Source organism: Adiantum capillus-veneris, chromosome 28 (assembly GCF_014529385.1).
Source record: "Adiantum capillus-veneris isolate H3 chromosome 28, ASM1452938v2, whole genome shotgun sequence".
NCBI lineage: Eukaryota > Viridiplantae > Streptophyta > Polypodiopsida > Polypodiales > Pteridaceae > Adiantum > Adiantum capillus-veneris.
This window is the reverse complement of record NC_140958.1, coordinates 112,644,186-112,664,942: the sequence shown is the minus strand read 5'-3', so window position 1 is coordinate 112,664,942 and position 20,757 is coordinate 112,644,186.

Genomic DNA, 20,757 nt, shown 5'->3' with positions numbered 1-20,757 from the left:
GGATTGTAGATTCTATATGAGAGCAAGGATATCAAGTTCAATGATCTATCTCATGGTTTGATCAACAAATTTTTGCAATTGGGGTGTCGTCGTCACACTTTTGCTCTAAACGCATGTAAAATTGGTAAGCATATCTTGGCAGCTTCTCATATTTTGTGCTCATTGGGTTGCTTGTTTGTTGAGAAAGTTTTTTGTGCACCATGGTGTCTATTTTCTTGGCTTCTCTCCTTATGTTGTGTGTAAGTAAGTCTTGGGGCTGCATAGATGGAGAAGAGCTCTCTATGCATGCCGCCTTATGTGTGTAAGTAGTCTCTTCTTTTGGGAAAGGAAAGGAGTTGTCAAGTATTTGTGCATTATGGTGTTTTGAGTTTTGAGGTTTTGTGCTTGCTTTTCTTAGAAGTATATGAGCACTAATATGGTGAAGGTCAATCTTTGCATGTGAGTTTGTGCAGTGTTCAAAGGGATTTCTTAAGGAGTGTGTGTTGAATGGTTGAAGGGCATTTTGTGTTGAAGCACATAAGGAAGGTGTGAGTGTGTGTGTGTGTGTGTGTGTGTGTGTTGTATATGGTTTGTTTTGGTTTCCTTCTTTCTCCATAAAAGAGGGTGGTGCCCCTAAGAAATATGCGTGTGTAGGGTCTCACGGAGTGGTTGTCTGGTGGGAGCCTTGAGTTGAGCCCCATCTCAAAAAATCCGCTCTCAATATGAAACCGGCAAACCGATCTATGTGGGTGCCGATCAGCAGAACAACAATGAAGACCAAGGAAGAGGCAATAAACCTACAAACGCATCCAAAACAAAGCTACAAATGGCAAGAAAAAGAGAAAAAGATTACGGCCAATTTAGCCCCACGACAATTCTCTCCACGGAGACAACCATGGCCATATCGACAGTAGCGGCAACCCAAGCAACTTTTGCAAAAAAGACGATCAAACAAAGAGCTGTAGAGTTACAACTTTTACTTGCAAAGAAAATCCACCAACCAAATCAACAACAAACAAGAAATCTCGACGTCAAATGCCAATAAACATCTTGCTTATTCCCTCCTCTCGCACAACATTAATTTTTCCATGCATTGACTGAGTATGCATCAGATTGGGCCACATTACAAGGCCGCACATTATCACAATTTTTAACCCATGCACTACACATGCCCTGAGGCGATACCTTGTCGTTCGGGAGGACTCCGACTAGGAGGGGGGGAGGCATTCTCAATGCGGACCCAATGAAGGTGAAAAGAGAAAAAAAGGGCATGTTTTTTGACTATTTTGAAGCGTTTTCGTTTGATTGCGAAAATTTTTCTAGACTAACCTAATTACATATGCCCTTATAAAGCACGAATCTACAAGTATATGGCGCCAAACGCCAAATTAGGCCTCTAGGTGTGTGTATATATGTAAAAATAGCCATTTTTTGGACAAAATATTGGTAAAACGGAGAAATCTGGCCACAAAAATTACATGTGAGTGTACATAGTGTTTTGTGGTGATGTTTTTGAGTTATTGTGATTTTTGGGGATTTTTTTGGATTTATTTTGCTATTTTCTTTTTAATTTTACTAATTATCGGCAAAAAAACTTCAAATATACAAAAAGCAGGTGAAATATGGTCGTAATGAAAAACAAAAGAATATGGGGATAATCAGTGACTATAGGACAATGGGGGTGCGATTATGAGAATGGAGCGGGAGGCGTGTTTTGGCCAGATTTTGACCGAAACGTCAAATTTCTCGGAAACTAGGCAAACGGAGTCCAAATTAGGAGCTTTTCGAGCCTAAACTGCATCTCGCAAGAAGTTAGGAGCACATGTCAAATTTCATAGAAAGTGATCCGGGGATCCCCATTATAAGATTTTTTCACTTCACTTAGAGCTCATTTCTACTATTTCCTTCTTGAGAGAGAGCTCTTGCCACCTAGAACGAAGTGGACTTCTAGCTGCTTCTACAACGCGCATGACCACCCGACAGGCTCCAGATATGAGAGGTAGGCTCAGCACCTTGATCTTTTCGCGTATGTTTGATGTTTTATCGCGAAAACTAGTGTAGGGTTCACACGGGGAACATGCAGTAGAGACCTACAGGTAGAGGTAGCCACTTAATGGCTAACCCAATAGCAATAAGGCTTCATAGGGGGTTTACCCTAGCATAGGATACCACTCTTAAATGCACAAAGGTGGCAAAAAACCATTGGGAAAAACCCTAACTTCTAGAGCCCTGCAAGAGGCCACCAAGTGGTAAATCGGTGGAAAGTTGGCCAAATGCTACCAAAACTCATGGGTAGGAGCATCTCGACATGCTCTACAAGGCTACATAGCAAACATGGCCATAAGACGACCCGAAGTGGGACTAAGCTTCAGAAACGGCATCGGACACACAAAGCATCAACTGGCTCTCAGTGCCAAACTGGATGTCTGTTTGCCACCAAACTTCACGAGCGGCTTGTGTAGACCATCAACAACCAAGTCCTATGGTGGTAGACCACCACAAGTCATCGACGACATGCAAACGCAACCACGAGCACTTCCAGAGCGACAAATCGCCAAACGGAGCTCCGACGAAGCCAAAGCCAACGAAAACCATATGGCAAGGTTCCCCAAGGAGCCATGAAGCTATGGAGACTAACATCAAGAAATTTCATCGCCGAAAAGCACTCCAAGAGTCAGAAAACGACTCAGAGGCTCTGAAATCCAAACAGGGAGTTTCTATCTATCTTTTTGACTTTTTTATTGAAATAAGGCTTAAAGGGGACTTAGGGGGGCTAAGGGCATATACTAGTAGCACTTCTCCAAAAGAATTCATCAGGAGAAATCCTACGCGTAGGATGTCTTAAGGCCATGTTTGGGCACCAAACTCAATATCTCACCTCATACACAACTTCTACATAGCTTATACATGCTAGCCATCAAGTTTCATCACATTTGGACAAGAGTTGACCTCATATGCATCAGAAAACGGAAAGTCGGAGCATAGAGGCAATAAAGGGTCATACACCTACCAAAACTAGTCCAAATCACATGAAACTTGCACAATATACTCATTATCACATTGCCAAGCTAACTGTGGAGTCAGATATGAAAAAATAATGAAATAGCGTAAGATGTCTAAATGCCCTATTTGACCTCCAACTAGTGTTTTTCAATTCCACATATCTTTATAACATCTTCACAAGCTGATATATCAAATTTCAAGCCAGACCCATCACATTTGGCCCCCAAAACCTCAAAGATGCACTTTTCTGAGCCTAAAAACACTACACATGCTCCTAACAACACCAATACTTATCCAAATCAAAATCTAAGAACAGGGCCATGTTCTAAATGCTAAGGGCTACCCACAGAACCAAAATCAAGTCATTCTGAGATAAGAGATATCCTACGCGTAGGATGTCTCCAGGGTCATATTGACCTTTTGTGCAGGAGTTGACATCATGGGAGTCTTTTACATGATATAAGAAGCCTATATATCAAATTTCAATCCAAATGGATATCATTTGGCCATCCATATAGGACATCCTACCCATTTTGTGAGCCAAAAGCCTAAATCTGCTCAAAATTGCACTTTTTGATGTCCAAACCAAATTCCAAGTACATAGCCATGTTGCACAAGTCAAGGGCCACAAGCATGTCAAGTTTCATCAAAATCAGAGAAGGTAGACATCCTATGCGTAGGATGTCTGCATGCTTATTTTTCAGCCAAAAACCTACTGTGGGCACATGCATGGATTCCGTAGTCCCTTTTGAGTTCTTATTTCAATTTTCAAGTCATTTGGGTAGTCAGAACTCAGTTTATCAGCTAATCTGTAAAAAATGCTAACTTTGGACTACTGAGTGCAACAGGATCCATGGCAGCCGCAAAGTCGCCTGCAAAGAAGAAGAGGATGACTATCAAGGACTACTTAGAAGAAGTGGAGCCTTTTGTTATCCCATAGGGAACCCTGAAGCCCACAAGCACTTGGATTCAATATGACCTACTAGAAACCAATGATCTGAGAGTCTACCAAAGAGTGTTTAAAGATCCGGAGGGAAATGCAGTGGAGCTACCCATGATCCCTCAAGAGCTCAATGAATTTGTCAGGAGCAAGATGGGGGACTACTTGGAGAAACTGGATCTACACAATTACTTTGAAGCCTTGCCAACAGGGATTGATGTTAAAAGAGTGTGGGAATTTGTCACCACAATCAAAGAGGATGGCATAGCCAGAGTTATAGATGTGCAAGGCAAGCCTAATACGATGATTGTCATCACAGAGAAGGTGGTGGTAGCAGCACTTGACCTCTCTAACAAAGGAGACAGTGTGACTAAGAGGCGGGATGACATCAAGGTCTACTCAGAGAAGAAAAATAACTATACATTTGAAGATATTGCAAACTCGAAGGTGGCCATCATGAGCCAATTATACAATCAGTACTTCCACATGTGTACCAAGCGGCCACAGAAATACAGGATGCCACTTGGAGCTATTGCCACCACTTTCACTTGGGCGATGCAGAAGAGCCGCCCAAGGGAGATAAACTATGCCGCTTACATTCACGACAACCTTGTGAAAATGGAGACAAAAAATCCCACTTATATTGTGCCTGGTGAGTTGATAACCAAAGTCATCTATGGAGCATTGCATGCCAAGGGAAATTGGCCTCTACCTCCCTCCCAAAATGAGTGGCTCAAGCTGAAGGAAGACAGAGAAGAAGAGCCTCCTAAGGCTCTAAGGGTACCCACAAGGTTGAAGCGACATTTAGAGACAGTGCCAGAAGAGCTGCCACATCCCAAGAAGGGGAAGAAAGAAAATCTACAGGTGCCAGTAAAGGAAACAAAGTCACAGAAAGTAGCAAGGCTAGAAAGACTAATGGAGAGTTTCAGAGTTGAGAGGATGCTAAAAGGGGATCTGAGCGAATTATGGAAGTCCTCACTTGAGGCTATGTCTGGATCTTCTCGAAGGACTCAAAGGGATTGCTTTGAAGAATATATAAAGAATTTCGAGATCTTAGATGCTACAAGTGAGAATATCCCAAACATACCTTTTATCGAAGATGAAGTTGATGATGTGAGACGACAGCCGCTAGAAGAGCAGGAAGGCCAAGAAAGAGAGAGGAAAACAAAGGCTGATTGGGACTTCAAGAAGAAGCAACCAACCCCACCATCAAGCCGAGAATCCAGCCCTCCACCATCACCACCTCCTCCTAGTCCTCCTCAAACCCGACAAACTGAGGAGTTGAACAAATCTGATGGGCAACAAGACTCCAAGGAAGAGGAGAACAAAGAGGAAGAGCAGAAGGCAGAAATTGAACCAAAAGATGAGAAGCCACATCCAGAAGACAAAAACTATAGAATATTCCTTGATCTACTAGCTGTTGGATACTCTCGAGAAGAGGTAGCTAATGCAGCTTTTGAGTTGTCTAGCACTAGGCCCAAAGAATATATGATGAGTCCTCAATTGGTGGATTTGAAGGAAATGGCCACAGATACAATGGATTTAAAGCCACAAGCCAATGATTGGGATGAGGTGATGCAATGACTCACTGAGCTCAGGGCAAGGTCTATGGCCACTGCCCTTGTTTCTGCAGTCTATTGTTGTTATATAAACATGATGAATGCTTGAAACATTTGCATTGTGCCTTGATCAAAACGCATGTCTTGTTGCTCTTGTTGATCCATAGATTTAATTATTTGTAATTAAAACTTTCAAAATAAGTTGTTGAACCCCCGCCCCAGCTGCTTTGCGTCAGGTTCACCAGAAATGTCAGAATGTGTGCGGTCTAGCTGGGAAGGTGCAGGACCTCTAGCTATGAGAGTCACAAACACTTTAAGAAAAAAAAATTATGTAAAATAACCAACCCTCTTTCTAAGGGTGATAAGAGCGTTTGTGACAACAAAGTCACAAACCCTCTTTCGTATCGTGCTTGGAATTTGCTTCCTTTCGTAGTGGAGATTATGATAAGAGGATCACCAAATCACATTCTATTTCACTCAAAAAGACCATTTAAAAACATTAAAGTTTCATCCATGAAACCTCAATGCTCATACAAGCACAAATCTCAATCAAAACCCAAACCTCTTCATGGTATCATGTAGCCTCGCCCCCAATCACATAGTCGTAACATCAAACAACTGAAAGGAATGTGCTTCCACCTTCACGGCAAAGATTTTGTGATTTTTCAGAGATTTAAGAGCTTCTAAGTTGAAGCCCACACACCATTTTGATAAGAGGAAACCCTAATTCACCCCCTCACAAGCTCAGATACAAGATTGCGAGAGGCGGGACTGCAACACACATAGATTGGGCAGCCATGGAAGCTATTGCACAATAGAGAAAAATTTCAGGTTTTCTCTGCAAAAAGCAGCCCTCTCTCTCTTACCCATGGCAGTATGAGCTCATGTGTCAATTTTTGGGTCATTTTGCCACTTTGGACCAAAACTAGGTCATTTTCAGCTCATTTTTTACCCAAAAAATATCATTTTTGATGCGAAAAATCCCAAATGGAGTCAAAGAAATCCCTAAATTTGTGGGATCACTTGCACAAGCATAGATAAGTATTTTTTTCATCAATATACCATTTTGGGTCACTTTCATGCTACCATATGCATGTGGTAGTGATGGGTGTGAACACACTAGGACCGTCAGGGGTATTTTTTCCCTCTTTAGAAGGCTTTTTCTCCCATGCATTGTATATACGCCCATCACTCTAGGGCTATCTATCTTTCCATTGCACACTAAGTAACACACTCTCTATTGTGTGCCTTGAGCTTCCTTCGTCTTCTCCAAGCCGTGTGTGTTTCTCTGCAACCCTAATTCCAACAATTGGTATCAGAGCAGGTTGCGTCCTCCCGAGCTTAGTCGCTAGCAGCTCTAGCACACGCCTGTTCACTTTCTCTGATTTCTATGAGCTTTGGCGAGCGTTCGCAGGTCGATTTTTTTTTGGGGTAAGCTCATAGAGCTCAGTCTGCTCAAATTTTTTATTCAGGCTCATTTCGGCCTCCATTTCCACTACAGCCAGGTCTGTGCAGGCAATTTTATCAATTTCCACAAAATTGCTATCAATATTACATAAGAGATTCCATACACTCTATTGCGGGTTGTTCTATATAGCACGTGCTGGTCTCACTCAATTTCTCCTCATTTCGGGCAGTTTTCACATCAGGTGCATGCATTTTTCATGGCTGACAACAACACAAATGTGTTCAAGATGTTTGCTACTGAGGAGAGATTGGATGGGGACAATTACCCTGTGTGGGCATACATGATGCAACATTTTCTTGTGTCAAACAACGTCTGGAATATTATGCAGGGCATTGATGTACGTCCTGGTTCTGAGGATGTAGGTGATGTTGAGGATGTGGCAGGTCTTGCTGCAAGAATTGCTACTATTATACTTGTTTTTCCTATGGCAGAACAAGCTTGTTGGGATGTAAAGGATGCTTATGGCTCTACTGCGAGTGGCAAAACTTCTCTTCCTAATGCTTCTGCTGGCAGAAATTCGTCAAGAAATTCTGGTGATAAGGGGGAAAGGAAGATGCGTTGCCATTATTGTAAAGCTAATGATCACTTGATCAAGCATTGTCCTAAGTTGAACACCAAAGAGTTTAAGAAGAAAGAGGTTGGTTCCAATACTAATGCCGGTTCCACTACAAACGCAGCTATTGTTGAGTCTTATGTGAAAGGATACTGTGATGTTGATGTTGATGCAGAATGGGCTTTTAGTGCAAAGTGCACTTACAATCCTGTTGTTCATGATGCATGCATGTCAATTCCTGCAGGTTCACATGTGTGGTATTTTGATAGTGGTGCTACAAAGCACATTACCTCACATCGTGAATTGTTCACCTCTCTTGAGTATGTCCCTCATTGGGAATTCGGTCACTTATACCAACAATGCCTCTTATCCGGTTCAAGGACTTGGAAAGATTGTGCTTACTGCAAATGGCAGTTCTTTCACACTTGTTGATGCACTTTATGTACCTGGGATCAAGAAGAATATTTTGTCTGTATTTGCACTTGCTACACTTGGACTTGTAGTCAAATTTGTGGATGACAGATGTACAATTCATGATCTCTGTTTTGGTGATGAAATTGTTGCATCTGGCCTTTTGTGACGTGGACTATATAATCTCACTTTGTATGACAAGTGTGGACAAAATTCTGCAAATGTAGTTGCAGATTCAAGGGTTGTTTCAGATGCAAAATTGTGGCATGCTGCGTTTGTAGAAATCGGATATGGTTGCTTCTTTGCCGCCTCTTGAAGCACCTATCAAACATGTTTGTGAAGGCTGTATTTTGGGTAAAATGCAGCATTCTAAGTTTCCAAAGGATGGTTGAGTTAGCGTCACATACAAGTTGCAGCTTGTCCATATGATGTTTGTGGGCCCATGAAAACTCCATCCTTGGGCACTTACCTTTACTTAATGACTTTCATTGATGATTACTCCAAGCATGCATGGGTATTTTCACTTAAAGCGAAGTCCGAAGTTTTTATGTGCTTCATACAATTTTTGGCTATGGCTGAAAATGTCTCAAAATGTACAATGGGCACCCTCCATTCCGATCCAGGGGGGGAGTATATGTCTCATGAATTCAATGCATTTCAGGCTAGTCGTGGGATAAAACACCAATGTAAAACGCCTTATGCACCTCAACAAAATGGTGTTGCTGAGAGGAAAAACAAGTCACTTACGAAAATGGCATGATGTATGGTCAAAAGTCAAGCTTTGCCGCATTCTTTTTGGCTTGAGGCCATCATGTGTGCCACTTATGTGCAATCTATTACTCCATATGAAGAATGGCACGATAGAAAGCCTTCTATTGAGCACATGCGTCTTTTTGGCTGTTTGGCATATGCTTTGGTGCCACAAACACAACGCAGAAAATTGGATGATAAGGCTATCAAATGTATTTTTGTTGTCTATAGTGCTAAAAGCAAAGGTTATAGGTTATATCATCCACAAACAAAGCGTATTCTAGTTTCATGGGATGTAGTGTTTGTGGAAGATTTTGTTCAACCCTTGTTGTCATATACTAGAGACAAGAATGTAAGCTCACATGACATTTATGACACTTTGTTGCCTCTTTTCAGTGGTGTAAGTTCGAATGTAAATTCCAATGAGGAAAATGTATAGCCTATGGGTGTTTTCAAAAATGTTACAGATCAACCTATTACTGATGCAGATGTACATGATGTACTTGATGAGAAAAGGGCTGAAAATGAGCAGGCCAGAGGTATGCCAAAATGGCTGGTGCATACATTGTGTGATAGTAAATTGGATGGACCTTTGTCTAGTCGTACTCGTTCAGGCTCTAGCCATGCATCTTATGCATCAGATTGTTATGCTTTGGCTCTGTCTAGCTTACATGATGCTGAGGAACCTCTGTCTTTTGATGAAGTACAAAATCTAGAAATTTGGATGGCTGCCATGCAATCAGAATATGATGCACTTATAGAAAATGACACATTGACTTTACGTGATTTGCCTCCTGAAAAAAAGGCCATTGGTACAAAGTGGGTTTACAAGTTGAAATGCAAGCCGGATGGTGAGGTTGATCGCCATCACGCTCCACTTGTTGCAAAAGGCTATGTGCAATAGAAAGGCATAGATTATAAAGAAACATCTACTCCCACTTGTCCTATGACTACTATTCATTCTCTATGTGCATTGGCAGCTCATTTTGGTTGGGATGTACATCAATCAGACATTGTTATTGCTTTCTTGAATGGTGACATATTTGATGAAGTTTATGTAGCGTAGCCTTGCGGTTTTGTCAAGAAAGAACAAGAGGACAAAGTGTGGAGATGTAAGACAGCTTTGTATGAGTTGAAGCAATCTCCTTGTGCTTAGTATGAGAAGACTGACACTCATTTGGTCAAATGAGGCTTTCGTGAACAATCCAACAGAAAGCACATTGTATGTAAAGCGTGAGGGTGATGTACTTCTTGTTGTGGTTCTTTATGTAGATGATTTGCTGATCACTGGACCAAATGAGAGACATATTACTAAATTTAAGGCTGATTTGAATGCTACTTTCAAGATGAAATGTTTGGGGATGTTGCATCATTACTTGGGCATACACTTTAAGCAGTGTGATGGTGGTATTGCCTTGTGTCAGAAAAGTTACATAGAGACATTGCTATGTAAGTCTGGACTTCTAAATTCTAGTTCCCCTTGTCTCAGAATATTGGTATCAAGAGCTTGGTTCTTTTTTTGGAAAGGCACAGCCATGGAGAAGGGGAGCCACACAACTTTGCATGAGGAAGTGCATGTCGGGGTCACCAAGTCACGGAACACCACTCCTGTGAGAAAGGACGACAAGGCAAGCACGCCGTGGGCAACCCTCCTTGCAAGGAGGAGGCGCCTAGGCGGACCTGCATCAAAAATGCGACTCGCGGGCTCTACGGCTAGGCACTAGGCGGGGAGTGTTTTATGTCACTAGGCCGGAGCCCCTACCTCAACACAGAGGCGGCCATGGCATTTTTCCCTACTCGCGTGCTGCTCTGAGCGGCCATAGCCGCTGTGTTGAGTTTTCTTTCCCACTTACGGGCACCCAACCCCCTTGAGGGTTAGTAGACACACCCAAATTTTAACAATAAGGGGCGCTACCCACAGTGGGGTACCCTACCCCCTTCCTCCACGTGCGGATTCGCCCAGAGAGGTGCGGCATAGCATTGACAAGGCCGGCACAAACTTCGAGACAAATTCTCTGCGCATTACACAGAAACTCAGAGATTTAAAGAACACCATTCCGATGGGAGTTCAAAGTACAATTATTTGGTAAAATCAATCAACACTTTCAAGACTAATTGATTCGGCTATCAAGAACTTGTGGAATTCCATATACGCCGGACAATTCGAATCAATTTCCACTGAAATACTATCAATTTTGACGGAATTAGCAAGGCTAATTACACACCGCAGATCAAGTCGCGAACCTTGTAGATCTCACCTTCCCGCAACAGTTCCTCGCCGCACGGTGGGATCCATCGAAGTTTGTAGTTTTGGCCCGAAAAACTTAGATTTCAGCATCTGCGTTTCAGCGCGTCACGTTGCATCGTCGCCATCGACATCGTCACCACCGACATAGAGTCAGAATTCAGCAAATAAAGATTTGCAGATTTCAGCCATTAGTGTTTTCAGATTTCATCGTCGTCGCATCGTCAGCAAGTCCAAGCATTGTAGAGATTGGTGCAATCATAAGTAGACCGCTCTCTCCATAAAGTGGCTTGAGGCCATCATGTGTGCCACTTATGTACTTAAAAAATGTCCTACAAAAGTGTTGCAATCTATGACAGCGTATGAAGCATGCCATGATAGAAAGCCTTCTATTGAGCACATGCGTGTTTTTGGTTGTTTGGCATATGCGTTGGTGCCACAAATGCAGCACAAAAAATTGGATGATAAGACTATCAAATGTATTTTTGTTGGTTATAGTTTTGAAAGAAAAAGTTACAAGTTTTATCATCCGCAAACAAAGTGATCTTTGTCTCACAAGATTTTGTGTTTGTGGAAAATTGTGTTCACTCTTGTTGTCATGTACTAGAGACAGTAATGTCAGCTAATAGGACATTTATGACACTTTGTTGCCTCTTTTTAGTGGTGGAAGTTTGAATGTAAATTCCAATGAGGAAAATGTACATCATATGGGGTTTTTTGAAAATGTTACAGATTAGCTTATTATTGATGTAGATGTACATGATGTACTTGATGAGGAAAGGCTTGAGAATGTGCAAGCTAGAGGTATGCCGAATAGGTTGTGCATACTTTGCGTGACAGTAAATTGGATGTACCTTTTTCTAATCGTACTCATTCAGGTTCCCTCCATGCATCTTATGTATTAGATTGTTATGCTTTGGCTGGATGTACCTTTTTCTAATCGTACTCATTCAGGTTCCCTCCATGCATCTTATGTATTAGATTGTTATGCTTTGGCACTGTCTAACTTATGTGATGTTGAGGAACCTCTGTCTTTTGATGAAGCACAGAATTCAAAAAATTGGATGGATGCCATGCAATCAGAATATGATGCACTTATAGAAAATGACACATGGACTTTATGTGATTTGCCTCCTGGCAAAAAGGACATTGGTACAAAGTGGGTTTACAAGTTGAAACACAAGCCGGATGGTGAGATTGATCACTATAAGGCTTGACTTGTTGCAAAGGGCTATGCATAGCAAAAAGGCATAGATTATGAAGAGAATTTTTTCTCCCACTTGTCATATGACTACTATGCATTTTCTATGTGCATTGGCAGCTCATTTTGGTTGGGATGTACATCAATCAAACATTGTTAATGCTTTCTTGAATGGTGACATATTTGAGGAAGTTTATGTAACGCAACCTTGCGGTTTTGTCAAGAAAGGATAAGAGGATAAAGTGTGCAAATGTAAGAAAGATTTGTATGGATTGAAGCAATCTCCTTGTGCTTGGTATGAGAAGGCTGATACTCATTTGGTCAAAATGAGGCTTTTGTAACAGCCCAACAACAAGCACATTGTATGTAAAGCGTGAGGGTGATGTACTTCTCATTGTCGTTCTCTATGTGGATGATTTACTGATCACTGGACCAAATGAGAGACATATTGTTGAATTTAAGTTTGATTTGAATGATACTTTCAAACCTATTGCCACTCACATGGAAACACGTTTGAAATTGATTCTTTATGATACTGGTGATCCTGTTGATGTCACTCTTTACCAAACTGTTATTTCATGCCTTATTTATGTATGCAGCACGAGGCCGGATATTCAGTTTGCAGTCTCATAAGTCATTATAGCCGAGGGTCTAAGCATTGGCAGGTTGTCAAGAGGATGTTTCATTACTTGAGTGACACTTTACATCTTGGCTTATTTATCCCAAGAAAGGATCATTACCGCCAGACTTGCATGCTTTTTTAGACTCAGATTGGGCTAACTGTTTTGACACGTGAGTATCCACAAGTGGTTTTAGCTTCATGCTTGGCAGTTCATGTATCTCATGGTTGAGAAAAAAGCAAGCTACTATGGCCACTTCTATTTGTGAGGCTGATGAGTACAAGGCAGTCTTCATAGCTATGATTCATTGTGCATGGCTCAGATGCCTTATGGTTGATTTGGGTGTTTTACAAGACACTGCCAACACTATCTACACTGACAGTCAGAGCGCATTAGCAATTGCAAGGAACCCAATTTTTCATGCTCGCAAAAATCACATTGAGGTGCATTACCACTATGTCAGGAAGAGGCTCTCAGCAAGAGAGATGAGCTTAGCTTACATGCCAACATAGTACAACCTTGTAGATCTTTTCAAAAATGCATTGTCTCATGATCCGCAAAGCTTTGGGCTTACTTTACTTTGTGGAATGATCATGTCCTTAGGGCTGATCTATACCTATACATTTTTGTGACAAAGAGGGCTATGATATAGTCCCAATCTAGATGGAGATTATCCATATAGTTGAGGAGCAACATTTATTCTCTCTCTTATCACTACTATGATGCCACGGACAATTTGGAAGAAGAAACAATTACAATCGAGAAATCAAACTTGGAAAAAGAGCACATAAGAGCCAAACTTCTACTCAAGGGAGGATAAGAAAAGAAAAATTGAGTTTCCAAACCAACATCGAAGTCATTGTTAGGCGAGAGAAAAAGTGGGACACCTCTATAGCTATATAGGCCAAGAGTGCTCAGACTTTAATCTCAATACCAAAAAGTATACCCCAATAACTCTTAGTAAACCCCAATCAAAAGTCCTGTGCTCCCTTGGGAATTTACCAACACACGCCCACCCAAAGGACCATAGCACATATGAGAAAAACCCTGTCAAAGCACGGATTTCCAGCACACACACCGACCAATGCATATGAATACAAGGGTGTCCCCTTTCACAATTGAACATCACAAACCAAAAATTTCAACATCAACTCCACAATTCATAGATACATGCCCTAAATCCCAAGTCTTCACATTATTTCTTGACATCTTTGTAAGCATCCTTATTAGCTCTTCATTAAACCTCTCATTCATTCCATTGCATTGGGAATAATATGGAGTAGTAAATATGCGATGCACATGATGCTTCTCACATAGATAGCTCTCCCCTGAAACTTGGGCCCTTGTCAAAAATTAACTCCAATGGCATGCCAAATTTGCAGCAAATATCTTCACATACAAATAAGGAAACATCTTTACTCGTGATGTGCTTAATAGCTTTGGCTTTGGCCCACCTAGATAGATAGTCAACATTAGTAAGTATTTAACATTTGCATCTAGCTGTTGATAGCCATTTTTTGGTTCTAATAAAATCTTTTAAGATGACACTTCACGCCACAAAAACACCCTAGCACAATGACTACGCTCGCTTTTCCATTGTAAATAAGCGTGTGTGCGGTTAGGGTTTTTATCACATTTTTTATTAAATCATTGAGCGGGTCGTTGAGCTAGGAGACAAAAAAAATTGAATTCTATAATATTAAAGTCCTCTTTACATGTAAATATTGCATATCAAATAAAGGACCTAAGTATAAAGGGTTTTTTCAAAAAAATTGTATTTATGTAAATATATATTCCTAGGTGTGCGTTATCAGGCCTAAGTATGCTAGCTTCCATTCGTGTCATTCCTTATACATGTTTTTACTATCATTCTATCCCTTAAGCTCTACTCACACAAGCCTTGAAAAACTTTGTGTGACTTCAGCATAAAAATTCACCAATCACCGTATCGGCTCCGTCATATTTTTTTCCATTCCTGCCGGATAAATATTCAGAAGTACATAGTTTCATCTTCAAGTAAATTCCATAAATCACTCAAAGTAGACAATAACTGAGGGTCCCTTCCCTCATGATTTTCCTCCTTTTATTTTTTCACATATATATTTTTAGCTGCCACCATGCATCCCATGTGTCCATTTTTCATTGGTTCCATGACTAGCTAACCTATCGTCTTGTCCCACAAGTATATATTATATTTGATACTTATCCTATACCATACATGTGTGCAAGCTCCTTGGCAATATTAGGTCATGGTTGATATATGGGGGGGCTCACTTTGGAAGCTACAAAGGAAAAAGAATCAAATAGTGGCCCACTTCAAGCCTTATAAGGTGCTGCAGCGATAGCTTTTTGCTAGAATTTTGGCACCCTCTTCTAATCCGAATTTGAGAATAAATCCAAAAGAGAAAATGTAGCTTGTGAGCAGAAGTATTTTTCATAAATTTTTCAGAACTTTTGGAGTCAAGAACGATTTTACATGAATTTTATGGCCGACTTCGAAACTGCCACCTCATGCACCCAAAAGTCTTCCTATTTTCTCTCACCCTTCCACACAAATACTCACTCATACACACTCATTTCTCTCCTGTCCACACTCAAACCTGCACATTTCATGACTCTTCTCACCTTCTTCACCATCCTCATTCCCTCTCTTCACCATAGCTTCCATGATATACACATATACTCTCATATATCTCGACACCTACTCCCATATTCAGATTCCCTCTTCACCATCATGAAAATTATAAAAAAATAGAAAATTGGATATGATTTTGTCATAATAATCAATATCTAATTCTCCTAAATGATTTTTTCATATTAAAATGATCATTTAATGTGGGGAAGTGCTAGGGGAGAAAAAGCTAGAATATTGGTTAAGCTAGCAGACCGGCCACAGTAGGGATCCAAAGGAGGGAAAATAGGGATCCAAAGGGGGGGGGCATCTGCAAAAGAGCCATGTGTATCAATGGGCTAAAAAGACCCTAAGGTTCAGCCCATTAAGACTTCCAAAATGCTAAGGTTCCAAAATTCAAAGGTTGTGTCCAAAGGTCAACCCTAGGGGAAATTGGATGCTTTGTGTGTGACTAAAAAGTCTTTGCATATCCCTACATGGGAGGGGGCGAGCCCTTCTTCTAGGGGATGAGAGAGAAAGTCACACACACATACAGGCTCCCTTTACACAAAGGGAATTAGGGACACATATCAGCTCCCTAACCCAGATGCCCACAAGGTGTGCCCAATTCCTATTGGATGGCCTTGGAGGTGGACCAATGAAAATTAGGCTAGAGTAAATCTAGTGTAATTAATTTAAAAACACTTAATAAAAGAACCAATGAGAATTAAGTCTCCTAGAAGACTATTGGACAGTCTCCCAAGGGGTCCAATGAGCATTCAAGAGCCCAATGGCTTGCCTCTATTGGCCAGGAGGCAAAGGGGTCCAATGAGAGTTTAGTTTAATTCTTAAATTACCTAAAGCTCTCACAGAATGGGAAAGGGGGACACATGTCAGAAGGCTATCACTTATGCTGCTTAACTGTGATAGGCCTGACTTGGGGAGGTCCAATGAGGGATGAGCAAGAGCAAATATCAAGAGGGCTCGCCCAAGAGAGAGAGGGGGCAGATTTTTGCAAGGCATTATCACACACACACTCACACAATCTCATGTGTGAATAAAGAGAAGACTATCTCTTCCCAATCTTTAATGGAGAGCTCATCACCTACTCCAAGCTTGTGAGATAGAAGCCTACATCAACACACTCTTGCCTTGTGGATGCAAATCCAACCAAGAGCCAAGCTTCAATGCATGCTCATCTCCTCTACAAAGCTAATTACTAAGCTAAAGCTATGATAATATGAGTGATTATGTGAGGAGATGTACATATTTCTCGTAAGATACTCCTTCTTCCTCTCAATCTACTCTCATACCCTGCTAGCTCTCGCCATCTTCGAAGGTGTGTGAGGTCTTGGGTCTGAGAACGGGGATAATTAAAGTTGTGTTTACTAAGTGTTTTGCTTAGTGCATGAAGCTTTCATCTTCATTGCACTATGAAGGAACACAAAGAATTGTATTGTACAATGTCTCTCTTGATGGGAGAAACCATAATACAAAGCCTTTTGGAGGGGGGACCGGCTCCATGCAAATCCGGTCCTCAACTGTTGTCAATAGCTTAATTTCTCTCTCTTTTGAAAGTATTGTTGATGCTATCTAACTAGGTGTTATGATTTTTGTTGCTCTCTCTCCACCCAAGCACTCTTGTAATTCTCATTAGGAATCTATGCTAATGAAATGCCCACTATGCTCATGCTAATTTCCGCTACACATAAGTTTTTAGACCATTAAATGTTACAGATTTTCTCTGTAAATGAAGGATTTTCAGCAAGAGGACCTTGAAGTCTTCAAATCAACGCAACATCACCATCAACCGCGACTCTCTCACATTGATGCTCCATCCACCGGTGTCGCTAGGTGAACATCCTCTCCGATTTCATCTATTCCCCCAATTTTCAATACTTTCTTAAAGCATTTTACCATTGCCATGCACCTTGTGTGCACCTCATTGTAATCATAATCACTAATCTACTAACACTAACCCTAATGAAAAAGCACCTCACCTCAAGTAAGTAAGGATAAGTAGTGGTAGAACTCTCTTTCTTTCCCTTTTTTTTTCCTCTCCTTTTTCCTTCACCATCATCAATAATGCTCTCTCTCTTGAGCCCACACACATGTGACTCAAGGAGATAAGATAGGCCCACTCCATTTTGAAAATACAAAAATGATAAGCTTAATTTTTTGACTTGTAATTTAGATTGGCCATAATCCAAATAAGTGGTCTCCAACCTATAAATAGACCCCTTTCCTTCATTGTAAAAGGACATAGATAGCATTCTAGCACTAGAGGAGTGAGGAGAGACTTGGTTGTAGACTCTATAGTGTGAGATTCACACTTTAGTGCACTATAGCGTTGATGCTACATTTTTCAAGTGAGAGAGTGTGAGAGTTTCACATCTCAAACCACCATTGTACCTATTCTTATAGACATCAATTAATTTGAGGTCTTGGTGTTCCAAAGGCATGATTTTGTCTCCAATTCATATTCCATCCGGTTCTCTGATGCCAGCCAAAGATTTGAGGTGATATGCATGCTGTAATTTTTCATTTGCACTTGTGGGATTAAGTGTTTTGGGTGCATTTCATTGCCTAATACTAGTTCATTGTAAGAGGTTTGAGTGGTGAGAGGTCTCCTGCAACCTAAGACAATGTGTGTGTTGGCAAAGTGTTGAGCACGTGTTGGTGTAGTCTCCATGCAAGCTCTTTGACAGTGTAGTAAGGTGTGCTTTCACCTCTTGAATTACAAGACAATTGTTTGAGCAACCTCACTCTCCATCTGTCTCCATTCTCTCAATGTCTCCTTCTCTCCTCCTTCTATAGAAAAGTGTTGCTTGTTTGTGTGTGTTTTGTGTGTCTCCCTTAGTGTGGAGGACACTCTCTTGCATCCTAGTTCCCATCCATAACAAGGTTGTGCCCCTTTTCAAGTTGGGTTTGGCTAGGGATTTTTGCTTGGTTGTGTTTGTGTTGTGTCCTAGCTTCATGGAGCAGCACAAAAGCCATGAAGGGTGTTTAGAGGCTGCTCTTCTTGTTGCCCACCCCAGGTCGCCTCAATTTTGGTGCCCCCACTGAGGACGAGCGGTTGTGTTATCATACACAAGGTAAGTCTCCAAAACCTAGTTGTTTTTACATGAACAATCCACCACCTCCTAATCCTTCTCATGCAATTCAATTTCATCAGTTTCATTAGGTGCAAGGGATGAGGATAAATGTTCACATTGATAGGAAAATATTTTTTTAACAACATATTGTATTCCTCTTTGGTGTTGAGGCATTAGGAGATATTCTACAATCCCCAAATCTTATTATACTCCTAATTGTAGACTATGATGTCTCTTTTGATGTGCATGTTTTTATCTTGTTTTAGCTAGGTTAATGAATCAAGAGGACTTGTATCGTATATTCTTTCCTTTGACTAGACAAGACTTGCATGTAATTTTTGGCACAAAGCTACAATTTCAACGTGTTTTCAGTCGTATGTTTGGACCTAGGCAAGTAGCAGTAATCAATGCCTCAGTCAATCCGTTCATTTTTCCATTGATTCGCTACGATCTAAGCTTTGATGTTTACATTTTCATTCTACTTTGAAATTTGATTTTGCAAAAGAAATAAATAAAATAAAAAGAAATTTTTGAGTAAAACTAGCCTTGTCTTCTTATTTTTATGAACATGGATACAACTAGGCAAATGAGTGGCTACCCCTTGTTCTTTGGAGAGCCTGGGGCGTGTTGGAATTAGGGTTGCAAGAAAACACACACATCTTGGAGAAGACAAAGGAATCTCAAGGCACACAACAGAGAGTGTATTTAGTGTGCAATGAAAAGATAAGATAGTCCTAGAGTGATGGGCAAATAAAAAATGCACGAAGGGAAAAACCTCCTAGTGAAGGAAAAAATGCCCCGACGTTCCTAAGTGTGTTCCCACACATCACTACCCATGTATATGGTAACAAATCCCCCCTGGGAGTGATGCAGTGGAACGAGAGTTGGCACATAGAGTATAGGTAAGTGACTGCTTAAACCACCCCCACTACATAAAATGTGTGATGGAAATGGCCTATGAACTTTGCGAATAGTGGAATTAAGAGAATTAGAGTGAGCATTTCTATGAGATTACTTTGAGAACATAGAGGGTGAACTTAATTGATGGTAGCAACATAAACATAGTACTTAATTAACTTGGCATGAACAATACTTTTGCAAGAGAGAGTATTAGAGAACATGACAATAGTTGAGAACCGGATTTACTTGAAGCTGGTCCCCCCTCTGAAAGACGTTTGTATTATAGATTCTCCCTTCAAGAGAGACTTGGTATAATACAATCTTTGTGTTCCTTGTGACCTAGGTGATGCAATGAAGATGGAAAGCTTCATGCATCATGCGCATAACATAAACTATGCAAAAATCATTAACTATCCCAAGCCTCAAACCCAAGGCCTCAAACACCTTCGAAGGTGGAGAGAGCTAGCGGGGAATGAGGGTAGGGAAGAGGAAGAAGAATCATTCATAGGAGAAAGAAATAGTTCCTCACTTATCATCAATCTTATTTCTTAGCATAGCATAATAGCATAGTAATGAAGATGAAGGACATGGAAAGCTTAAGCATTGAAACATGGCTCTTGGTTGGATTTGCATTCCATAGCCAAGAGTGTTGATGTAGGCTCTCAACTTCTCAACAAGCTTGGAGAAGGAGATGGAGCTCTTGCACTTTGTACTTCACACAATGAGAGAGAGAGTGTGTGTGTGTGGGAGAGTATACCCATCTTATGCTTGGTCCACCCCTCTCTCTACCTCTCTCTCTCTCTTGTATTATTTAATTATATCATTTGGACATGTGTCCTCTTTTTCTTGTTTGAGAGAAAGAACTTAATTATTTATTTTTATGCATCTAAATTATCATTGGATCCCTTTAAAGCCTATCCAATAGGATTCAAGCACATCATGAGGTCGAAATGGGGAGGATCTTGACATGTGTCTTTTATGCTTCTTAAGATATCATGTTTGAATTGAACACTTCAAGCACCTTAGTCATTTAAATATGATAATTGTTTATGCCTCTTGAGAGATCATGTTTGAATTGAACACTTCAAGAAACTTAGTCATTTAAGCATGAGAAACACCTCAAGCTTGGGCAGGGTTCCCACAAACACCTTAAGCACCTTAGTTAGCAAGCACGACAAGCACCTCATGCTTGGGTAGGATTCCAACCTCAAGGTCAATCCTAGCTTGCCTAAGGTCAAAGGACTATTTATAACTAGATCATGGAGGTCTTTAATGAAGCTAACCCTAAGGTCTTTAAGCTCCATTAGGTAGCATTGCTCTTTGATAGACCATATCTCATTTGGACCCCTTTAACCTTGGCCTCGTGTTAAGGCAGATGCATAAGCACATGTCTATATTCTAACCCTTGTTTCCGTTTATTCT